Source organism: Neopelma chrysocephalum, unplaced genomic scaffold (assembly GCF_003984885.1).
Source record: "Neopelma chrysocephalum unplaced genomic scaffold, ASM398488v2 Primary Assembly neopelma1_96472, whole genome shotgun sequence".
Taxonomy (NCBI): Eukaryota; Metazoa; Chordata; class Aves; order Passeriformes; family Pipridae; genus Neopelma; species Neopelma chrysocephalum.
The window spans coordinates 329740-342114 of NW_020925118.1; positions in this window are offsets into that span (position 1 = coordinate 329740).

Here is a 12375-nt window from a genome sequence, read left to right on the forward strand (position 1 = left end):
AAAATAAGGAATAGATGCTCATTAGGCTCCAGATTCAGCCAGTCTAAATTCCACCTAAGTCTTTGTGCCAAGTGCTTCCTACTGGCAGGCCCTCGGAGGGATGCCGAGTCAATGAGAAGCCTTAGGTGGAATTTAGGAAAGGGACAAATCTGTCTGACACTGCACAACACCTACCTGGAGCAATCAATGAGTGACACAGAGCTTCTCTGGAAAGTAGCTTGTGATCCTGTAATGCAATAAAGGGGCCAAGAGACGGCGGCATGGGCATCTTTAATTCTGACACATTCAGTTTGTTAGCACACAGTGTTGTGTGCCTGGTTTTGCAACAGTAATTTTTTCACAACTTTTTTTTCTTTCTTTTTTTTTAAATGAGAAACAGAATACCATCCGTTTGTGGATGAATTATACAGCTCAATTTAAAAAAGAAGCATTTGCTTCTCAACTCCTTTAAAGTTTCCTTGAGTAAATTAGCTAAACTCTTTGTAGAATAGATTTGGGACTTAAGAGAATGAATGCAGCCAAGGCTGTGAATAAATGTGAAAGTAATTAAGATAGAGCATTTACACCAGTTAATAATTTTGGATGCTGGCATCCCATGAGTGCAGACATACTCATCGTGAGATGAATTTATAATTTTTATCCTCTGAAGACTGATTGCCAAAGAGTCTTTCTACTGATAAAATCTTCCACTTTTCTTTACAATCCATTGTCTTACACAATAGGTAGTAGTGATTCAGTGGAGGGCACCTAGCTTACCCGCTGGATTAGGAGGTCAGATCTGTTTCCAGAGGGAGGGAGAGAGACAGAGAGAGCCTAGAAATCTCTTTGAAGCATTAAAACACCTCTGTGTTCAGATAATGTAGGGTGAACTTAAGGGGCTGGTGGGCTAAGGCTGGTGACTAGAAGAGTTTTCATGGATCTGGCCAGTGCTGCAGGACATACCACAATACTGACAGCTCTGGTGTTCAGTGTCAGAAGTCATTTAAAAAAGTTAAGCTAGATTCTTCTGTGACTAAAAGGTTCTCAATCAGACAAAATGCCCAAATCCATGTATGTGTAGCTGTGGCTCCATGTTTCATCACCTAAAAAGAAATTGGTCCTGCTCTGTATTATTTTGTAACTTTGGCCATCAGAAAGGATGTTTGTTCAAGTCCTGTGGCTCCTCCTCTGGGTGCTTACATTTTTGTCACAGAGATATAGTGAGATCCTAAAATTCCCACTCTTATTTGGTCATTAGCTCCCTTCTCTCCTAAGCACTGGTGAATCACAGGAGGCCCGTTCTGCACAGTTCATGTGAATATTGAACACACTTACTTAACTTTTATGTTCCTCAGTGTTATGCAGACACATTGAAAACATGACCTTGAAGGACAAAGGTTTAGTTCCCTGGCCAAATGCCTAACAGTGGCCAAAGCCCCACTGTGCTGGAAGCACCTGAAGCAGTGGTTCAAAATGTCACACAGAAAATTTAAATACTATGAATGAAATATCTAACTACTCACATTTAATTTAAGGTAAGAGCTTGGTTAGTAATGTTGTTTGGGAATGGAGGACGATTTTAATGCCCCTACATTGATTAAAATGTGCCTTCCATCAGTTAACTGCTAATTCATATTGCTTATTTTGTTAGCTTAAGCTAATCTTGTGTTTACCAGTACAGAAAGCATTTATTTAGCCATGAGGAGCAGTCTCTGTGCTGCTGGAAGTTTATTTATCAGTGAACTCTTTGTTTCAGACCTTCGGTGCACAGAAGAGAGAAACACATGAGGGAAAGCTCTCTTGTTTCTGCAGCTCTCTGTGGTCCTTCCCATCAGCTGCATGGGGGTGACCAATTCCCACATGCATTTACTGAATATCTGCCCATCCCCTGCAATCTGTGTAATTAGTCTGACCTGGCCTTGGGCAAAGTCTGTGTGAGCATGTTTTATTTTTTCATGGTTAAGGAAACATGCACCATGTTACCATGGCTTGACAGTAGGTAGGTGGTGATTTACAAAGCTCTAGGGAACTTGTTGCTTTAGACCCCATTTCTAGACCTTTTTTAGTCCCAGAATATGTTGTGCTAGGTAACAGCCTATCATGCAGCAGTCAAGTCACAGTGTTGAACCTGTGAGTCACAGTAATCTCCATGTCAATAACCGTGGAGTAAGCACAGACCTATGACTTCATTCCAGGAATGAGCCATTTGTGGGGGCAGTGAATATTCACGTAGTTGCCAGCTTCCGACAGCATCAGGTAAAGGCTAAAAAATGGATTGTAAAGAAAGTCCAGCTTCTTTCTTCACCCATGTCTTGTGCAGTCTTATCAATATCCTACCTCACAGCCTTACTCTCTTTTATTTTTTTTCTTGGAGCTCTGCAGGAAATCCACAGGAACTGAGTTAAGCAAAAGGCATGAAATAGGAATGTGATGTTGCTTTTCCTGGTGGGATCTTTGGCTGAGACAATTTGAATTCAGTGATGCTGTACTGATTAGTAAGAGATGGTGAGACTGGTCGACGCTGACTCCAATGGCAGTGCTATTTTCTTTGCTGAGAATAGACCAATAAAAAACCTGGAGATTTGCAGTTGCTCTTCCTTTCCTTCATCCTGCAGGAATCCTGTGGGTTCTGCCAACCTTACCCCTGTTCTGTGACAGACGTCTCTGCTCTCTTCATGGATTGGCGGTGTATGAAAATCTTCAGAAAGAGTGAAGTTTGTCATGCTTTCCTTTCACACCTTACCTTTTCAATGGGGGTATAAGTGCAAGATTCAGTTGTGTACCCCAAGTAGGACAACATTTTCTGGTGGCTCTGTGTTGGAAACAGGCTGGAGCATCAAGTCTTGAGCAGAATCAAAAGCCACGGGATGTGTCCTGGGTTGCCTTGCCTTGCCTTGCCTTGCCTTCCCTCAAAGGCTAACTTTGAAAGCTGGAATTTGGTTTTCTCTTTCCTCAAAGAGGAAGTATGTTTTCAGTAGTGCCCTTATCTGTTAGTTTGCTATGGTATCTAATTATAACCCTTGAAAATAAGACATTCTGCTAAATTAAATGCCTTGGCAGAGCCCTTCTGAAATTGCTATAGCTTAGGTGGAATTTCTAGCGCATTCCAGTGCAGTTGGCCAGGGAGACGGTCTATTTTCCTTCCCCAAGCTTTTTGCTATAACATTTTTTCCCTCCTGGTCTCTTAACAGAAGGCACCCAAAATCCACTTCTTTATGGATATTTGGTGTCTCAGAGAAAGTGATCAACTCCCTTCACAATGTCTGTGTATGATGCACTTACATCTGAAGTATTTTTCACTCTTTTCCCACTGAGATATTATTTTAACCCAGACTAACAATTTGGGATAACTGGCATAGGGTAAGACCACACTTTTTGTTTGTTTTTTTGTTTAACTACATTTACTTTTTCAAGTCATTCATAGGATAGGCATTTGCAAGCTGAAAGCCCTTTTATTGATAAAAAGGACACACCATACAATTCTGATAATTTTTCAGGAACAGATAGTTCAGCCCCAGTTAAATATACTTCCCTGGCAAAACATGGGTAGCCTTTACTGAAAACTGATCAGCATGCCAAATTTCAGTTATTAAATATGAGTTTGGATTGTTCAAGGATGAAAGAAAGTAATACTTTTTCTTGGCATGTGAGTATATCAGAAACATCCATGCTAAATGTAATCAGACGTGAAACAAAGAGAGGGAGAGAAATGAGCCTGCAGAAAAAAAATTAGACTTCCCTCACTTGAAGAGAAAACACAGCAAATTCCGGCATCAAAGAATTAGTAGTTACAAGTTTGTTAACAATTAAAACCAGTAGAAATGCTAATTCCATGTGAGAGGTCTGTGCTATTTTTAGCTGTGCCATAAATAGACTGGTGTAGGATGTGGTTAGCTAGGCCAGGGCCCTATTAAAATCAAGGTATTTACTGGGCAACTGGAGTGATGTTTCTTACTGAATCAAAGAGCTTCTTTTCTATGCACACGTTGGTGGTTCCATGTTGAGGTGTTAGCAAAAGAAATAAGGATAACAGGAGCCTTTTTTCCCCTCAAATAGCCAGAGAGCTGCCTAAACCTTGGGAGTCCTGAAAGCAGCCTCTGGACACCTGCCCTCTGTTTCATGTCTCTGTTTTTTCCCAGGGCTTTGGATTGTCCCAGCAGACAGCAACCCATGTGTACATGAGCCTTTGCAAGAGGATGGGCAGCCCAGCAGGACCATGACCATCCCCAGACTCACCCCAGCAGTAAGAAAAGCAACTCGCACAATTTGCTCCTCCGGCATTTAAGCTGAACTTCTCACATCCCTGTATTTACTTGCTGTGTCTTTGTTTTCCGGCCTGGAAATGCTGGTTTTGAGTCCTTTTGTGTCTATTTGTGCATTTAGCTGTGTTGGGATCACATGTGAGATGTAGCTCCAAGTGCACTTTTGCATCCTGTAGGTCCATGCCAGGCCACAGTAGACACAAACCAAGACTGCAGGAAGTCTCCTTTGATCCAATTTCTCTACCATTTTTTGTGATTTCTTTACCTCACATAAAATGGGACTGCTGCAGAGAGTTACAGGTAGAAGGGGGATTTTACTGACTCTTTTTGTTTAGCTTAGTTGTGGCTGGGTGTTTGTAGCCTGAACTCCTCAGGTAGACACAAGTCAGTCATGAGTTCGTGCTTTTGACAGTGCAGCCCATCCAGGTTTCACCCAGAGGGTTACATCTGTTAGAAGACAAATGTGTGAGGCTGTTTTTGCTTTCTCATGGACATCTGTCTTTGGTGTGGGCAGCAACTCCATGGGTGCTGTGTGTTCCTTGACCCCAGGATGGCCCTTCAGGTGGGTACAGGACTCCTGGTAATGTAGCTGTTATTTCAGCTTCTGCACCTGGATTTTCTCCTCATGGTAAGCACAGGCACAACGAGGGAGGTGTGAGCCTGGTCTCGCCTTGCCATGCAGACAGGAGGCAGCTGGGGTTGTGCCTATGAGCAGAGGAAGCTGTTTAAACACAGACATCATGTCACTGGTCAATGCAAAGTCAGTCTGTGTGGCTTCACCTCTCTGGCTGCCCATGTCCTTCCTGGAGTTCTGGAGAAGCTAGTTGAGATTTCCTTCAGAAGGCAAACCCCCACAACTTGTTTTCTTTAAAGGAGCAGGAGTGCAGTGCTGAGGTGGACCAGAACCCTTTATTAAATGCCAGCCAGACTTGGCTTTTAGTGTCACCAGATTTGTCCTGCTAGACATAAATATTCTGCTGTTTGGCACAGCAATGTTCTTGTCTGGTATCTAGTGAACCATCATTAAAAAAAACCAAATAATAATAGTTTGGTGAAAGTGCAGAGTCGATACTGCTGAGTGATGTATTTGCATACTGGCATATGCTCTATGAAAGTAAATAAGATTATGTTAAACTCCTCTGGAAGAGAGTTAATTTAACATCCTGGCTAAAGTTATGCAACCAGAGTGTGCTGGTTTAAAAGTTAACCAGCAAGGGAAAATGAACTCAATTCAAAAGAGAGATTTATAAGTCAGAATAACAATTTATTAAAATAATGCAATAAGTACAATTATACAGACAGACAATTGGTTTTAACCCACAAAACCCAAATGCATAAACCAGCACCCTAGGGTATGAACAAGAGTGGTGTACCTTGGCCCACCCCCGAGTCCAAAGCAAAGGGAGAGGGAATAAACCTGCTGGTGGGAGAGCTGCTGCAGTCTGGTCAGAAGTGGTGATTGCAGTCCAGTCGAGGGTGGTGGTCTCAGTCTAGTTGAAGGCAGTGGTCTGGAGTCTTCCTCTGGATCCCACGAGAGGTCGCAAGGCTCTGAAACTCCCAGTTATATACTCTCCAGTTCAGGCAGGAGTGCTCAGTCCCTCCCTCAGAGTAGGGAATTCCATAAAAGGGCAAGCGGATGCTCAGTCCCTCTTCCATATAAGGGTATCAGAGCGGGGAATTCCATATAAGGATATCAGAGCAGGGAATTCCATAAAAGGGTACAGGAACATCTTCCCACCTTGCAGGCCTCTACTGACAGCAGTTTTTGGGAAATGGCATGGAGGCTATAGAATACACAGTTTTGGGTTACACCCATCCAGGGATGAATTGGTCCCAGCTGTTCTAACCAGGACACAGAGGAAGGCGGGGGTGCAGGGGGGTGGATGTAATAGACACGCTGATGAAGCCTGGGGGACAAAATGTCCTAGTGGAAATTGTATGTAGCACAAAAGAACCCAGCAGAAGAGCATTGATTCAAGGCTGCTTATATGCACACACAATTGTTTTTCTGTTAGCTTTAAGAAGGCACAGGATGATGAAAGAAGGAAAAAAAAATTATCTGCAAGACAGATTTGCTGTCTCCTTCTTATTGAGATCTAAGTTGCTTCTTGGTCCTGGTTCAGAAGAGCCCCAAAACACGGTAGGGCATGAGCGTGGCTCAGTGCATTGGATGGATAAAAGCCAATATGTATTTAAAACTGCACGGCTGAACAAGTGCTCAGGTCCTGTTTTCAATAGCTGACAATATTGTGAGATCTCCTCTGAAACACATCATCGGCTGAGAAGTTGCAGAACTTCAGGGGTGTTTGGGCTTGGACACAACCTTCCTCGCTGGGCTTTGATTTTTAACAATTCATTTTAAGCACTTGTTTTGAACAACTCCAGATTTTTAGGCAGCTTTGCTCTGGACTTTCCACAGAATCTTTGTGTAGTTCATGTATCTCTCTCGTTCTTATAGGCTTGGAGATAACTTTGCTATAGAGAAATTAATGTGTTTCTTGCTATAAGCAAAGGTTGAAATGCTGATCCAAACCCTTACTTCTGAGGGTCTTTACATTCAGTATTGCAGGTCATAGCAGGCAAAACTCTTTTCCTCCCTCTCAGTAGTCATATGTCTCTAAATTCAATCTGAACTCTCAACATTAAGTTTAAGGAGTAAATTCCTAAATCTTGTTTGAGAACAATTTCTTTTTCGAGAAAATGTAAGTGTGAGGTTGTCAGATATATAAAAATAGGTGAACACGTAGATCAATGACAGTATATCACAGCATGGTGATGGGGGCATTACTGTTTGATTAATGTACTGCCTCAACTTGCACGCTCTTAGGGAAGAAATGTCTCCAGGAATAATTACACCATGAAGATGGGAAGTTTTAGAACATAGGTGATGTTTGCAGTAAGGGTTTCTTGGGCCTCACAGTGAGTATTGATGGCAAATCTACCTCCAAGAGCAGTGGGCACAAGAAACTTGATGCTAAGGTTATTGATGTCACTAAATGCTCCTGCATGGTTATTTTGAGAATGTCTTTTGTGTATAACTGACAAAGGGCTCAGAAGCTTCTACATCTTCTACCCATCTCCTTCTACCCAGGAGCTCTGCAAAGACTCTGAGCCTGCTTCTCAAGCTGCAGTGCAAGCATTTGTTCCCGTGGCTGGTTGAAGGGAAAACCCAGAGTTGGCCTGCAGTCCAAGGGCAGGGATTTCTACCTTCTTTCTCTAGGCGAGGCAGATTTTGGGGGCTTGCAGTTCCCAGGGGAGACAGATACTTCCAGACAGTGCTGTAAAGTAAGTACTTAATCCTTTTTCATTGACTCCTCAGGGAAGTCCAGCTGCAACTGTCAGCATCTAAGGTCAAGGAGAAGGAAAATTAAGCGGGAGATTGTGGGATCCTTGCAAAACTGGAGGAGCCACAGGAAGAGCAAAGGCACTTTGTTATCAGGAAATTTAGCTGCAGCAAAAGTCAGCAGAAAGGCAGCTGAAAGCACTTGTTTGCAGCACCCAGCTTTAAAGGGATGTGTCAAAGAAAGAGGCAGTGACTCCTGTGAGGAGTGGTACTAGGATGGCACATCTGTTATGACCAAGTTACCTCTTCCTCGAGCAAGTTTTGCCTCATGGGTATGTGTGGTGTGCTGTCAGCACTAGAACTCCAGGAACACTCTCCTTACATTGAGTCATCTGGCATGTGGAGCTGCAAGCATGAAGGAAAGATAGATAAAGAGCTGGAGGAAAAAACAAAGAAAATATGGATTGTCCAGGGTCATTTCACTGAACTTGAAACACAAGTCTCCCGAGTCTGAAGCGGCCACCAAACAGCAGCTGATGGGAGAACTGGAGCCTCTGCTAGGAAGAAAAGAACATGAATCTCAGCAAATGAGCATAATAAAGAAAATAACATAAAGCAGCAACTTCTTGAGGAAGGTTTCCCACTTAAAAAATCAAATGGTTTGAACCAGACCAGCACCTGGGATTCAAAGACCTATGAGACTTCAGCCTAAAGAGTGCACACCTGGACATGCCTCTTACTGACCTTCTTCATCAGTTGTTGGGGTCCAGATCCTTGTGCTTGTTTGGATGCCCAGCAGTAGTCCCTGCAGAGTGCTCAGCACCCATCCCTGGTGGTGTGGCCTTTGGACTTCTCTGTCCGTCTTCTGTCCTGTTGTCCTCTGTCCTTACCTTCTTCACAGGACAGTCCAGAAATTATGAGACACAGACCAACTTTGAATGAAGAACTTGCTTAGGAAATTACAAGAGGAGAATAAGAAGTACTTTCTGCTTGAGTATAACATTTCTCCCTGCGGTTTCTTTTCAAATTCTTCCTCATGTCTGAGAATGTCTTGGTTAGAGGATGAAGCTGTTCTTTGATAAACTTTGTGACTGTTTTGATTACACCAGAACTAAAAGTCTCCAGCTGGATATTAACTGTGAAAGAAAATAGTCTCAAATACAACAAGAGTCATTTATCGAACATAAGATACCTCTGCATATTTCAGTGGTTATAAATGTCCTTCAATTTGTTGATACACATTTAAGCAGTTTGCATTTGGAGATGCTGAGGTACCTTGCTCCTGTGCCCTGTTCTGTGCCTGCACTGCACAGCCAGGTTTTGATGGTAGTGCAGATGGTGCTGTTTATGTCAAAGATGCTAGGCCATGTTAGCTTGTGACCAGGTTTCATGGAATCATATAATAATAGAATGTGAAGGGTTTGAATAGACCTTTAAAGATCATCTAGTCTCAACCTCCCCCTGCAATGGGCAGGGACACCTCCCACTAGACTAAGTTGCTCAAAGCTTTATCCAACCTGGTTTTGAACATTGCCAAGGCTGGGGCATCCACAATGTTCCTGGGCAACCTGTTCCACTGTCTCACCACCCTCACACTAAAAAATTTCTTTGTAATATCTAACCTAAATTTCCCCTCTTTCAGTTTGTACCCATTACTCATTATCCTATCACAGTTCAGTCCTGGCACTACAGTGGCAGTTTCCTCTTGTAATATTTCCCTGCCACTTGCTCCTTCACCCAGTACCTGTACAAACCACCTGTGGATTAGTCATGTAGGTATTTATCTTCCTGAAGTCCCTGTGGGGTGAAAAAACCACTTCCCTCTGTACTTGCTCCTTCCAGAGGCAACATCCTTAACGGATGCTTAAGCATCAGTTGCTTCAGAGCTCATGAGACATCTGAGATGCTCATTAGCCATGGTCAATAAATTTGTCCAGCTTTTGGAAGAAGCAGAAACTGAGCTCAGATCTCCCGAATCTTTCTTTCATTTCCTGAAACAAAGACCAGCCTTACCTGCCTTCTCTCCCCACTCCTGACACAGCACCATATACACTTTCCTCAGCTGTTTTCTTTTCCTGAGTCAACACCCTTCTTTGGCTGCATCTGACTATTTCCTAATTGTTCTATTTCTCTTTCACCTCTTTTATTTTATTTTGTTTTGCTTTCTCCTTCTGTTTTCTCTTTTTCCTGTTACTTTCTTTTGCTCCACCTTTGTTTTGGTCCAGCCAACTTGAAAACCATGAAATAGGCAGTGTGGCTGCACAGACAGATCTGTGCTTGGTCTTTCTGTCTTTTATGGACAAGATTTTCAAATATAGTTGAAACAGCTTTCAGTGCCTCGGGCAGTGTGTTAATATGGTCAGCAAACCACAGGTCACTTAAGTAAAGGCTTAGGACTATCTTAGGAAGACCCTTAAGGACATACTCACTGTCAGGCAAGCTCTTAACTCATGTTGCTTATGCATTCTGGTTGAGGAGGATGCTTTCCTCACACAGCAAAAAGGATTCTTAAGCTTTACACTTGCAACTACTATGTGTGGCAGATTTGTAGAATCTGCCAGATTTGTAGAATCAGGTGAAAGTTTAAAGGCTGGAAAAGACTGTTCTGATAATCTTGAGAGACATCTGGAATATCAGAGGTCAAAGAACCCTGCTGCTTCTTTTAACAGCCAGTGGAGACACGGCTAACTTTATGGTGGCTGCTATCTTATCACCACTAAATAGAATGCTCCCAGACTGGTGCACGTCTGCAATTATTTGCCTGGCACACGAATCATATTTTTGCAATGTCATGTTTGTTGTCATCACAGTGCTCAGTTACAGACTTAATTTCAGTTATTAACTGTGTTGTTGTGTCTACTGCACTGCTGTGCATCTGCTGATATTAGAGGGCTACAGATCACCAAGCCTGCTCTGCACAGTGATCCTTCTCCTGCTGCAAGAGGAGGCACAGGGCAGTGGAAAGAGCATTTGGATCAAGGAAGGGGAGAGGCACTGCATTCACAGCTAGACCAACATCAGAGGCAGCAAACCTTGGTTTTATTGCATGCTAGAAGCAAGCTCAGTGGTTTGATTTGCCATGGCTTACATAGGCTTAAATTCTGTGTTGCTCTGCTGTATCTAGTATTTCTTATAATACTTACAGGTAGAATGCTAGAGATGCTGCTAAAGCTGTTTGAAGACCTGGCCTTAATTCCAGCAATAGGTAGTTGAAGTTGGCCTTTCTGTTCCTTAATAAAACATTAGCTGGGATTTTCAAATGACCTGCTTCCAGGTCTCTTTTGACTGTGCTTTGTCTCTACATTCTCCTCCATTCTTTATACTCTCTGTTTTCCACAAACTGAAACTTCAGATCTAAAGTTGTGCTTGCTGTGCCTCAGTGTTGACCAGTAAAGCAGATACTCAAGCCTCTGTGCTGCAAAAATTCATTGTGTGGCTGCTTCCAAATTTTCCTACTAAAGCAAATGAAAAAATCACCTGCAGTCTTCGTGGAAAGTCCTTCAGAGAGTTTTGCATCAAGGCAAAGGGACAGTCATCCTGCAAGCACTGGCCTCACCCCCATTACCAGCATCATACCCTCTCACTCCTGCTGCCCTCCAACCATAGTTGAGGATCTCAGACACCAGGGAGAGGCAATCCTTTAGCTATTCCTTGGTTCTGGAGGCAGAGGAGGAAACTCAAAGTAGCTTTGTACCATATTCTGAATTACATGTACCTAGAACAAATGCTGGAGGAACAAAACTTGTCACCTTGCCAAAATGCAAGAAGGGTGGCTTCCCTTTTTGTCCCCAGTCTGTAGTAGGGCCAATTGTGACAAGACCACCCAGAGAGAAGCCAGACCACCTGCCCCTTGGTTGTGTGGTAGGTTGCCTGCCTCTTCAACTGGCAGCTCTCAGAACCAGAAAGGTATTGTTCTTGCCCCAAAATACATGGCATCTGGACAAAACAGGCAAGAAATTGCGAGGATGCTTGTGGTGCACTGAGCCTGAGCCTTACTTAGCCATTACAGTCCAACCTGTATCTTGTGGATGTAGCAACAGCTTAAAATGAATCCAGTGGAGGAGATGGCACCATGGACAAATTACAGCAAGTATTTTATACCAGGATAGAATCAGCTCTGGCCAGTGGTAAATATCTGCATACCATGTTAATGTAAAAATGGAAACCCAGAACTCTTTTGAGGAAGAAACTAGGGTGAGGTCGGTTCATTTATTATGCTCTGGTATGGAGCCAGTTTTGCCGTGGTATGAGTTTGTGCGGTTTTAAACTCTCAGGTTGTGCTTCAGAGAGATGTACAGATATACTTAACTTGCAAGGTACATGCATGTGTCATTCCCTGGAAATTATTAGGCACATGCACTTAATTAGACATATACACCTTTGGATTATTTCTTATAATGATTAAGTCCTCACTAATGACTCTGATAATCACCGTATAGCCAAAAAATTGATATTTCCCCATGTCTTAAAATAAAACAGTGATGTTTTGAAATTAAACTCTTGAGTATGAGGTGAATGTCAAAATACATGTCTAGTTACATGTGGTAAGGTTGATAAGATGCATTTTCAGAAGTAGGAATCTAAAATTAGGTCTTAAAGTCACAGTTAGAAAGCTAAATAAACAACCAGGTTTTTAAAAGGCTTAACACCCGTGGGCTGCTTGGCAGGAGCACCAAATAGATATTTGAACACTTGTATGGTCATTGAAAGACAGTACCAAACTCTCTTGATTTCCCAGTAAGGATCTAGGCTTGAACATCCATGTTCACTCAGCCAGGCACCACATGGGTCTCTGAGTGCTGACAAGACTCTCCTGAAATTGTGGAGCCAGCGTGGTGGGCAGAGGAGGCA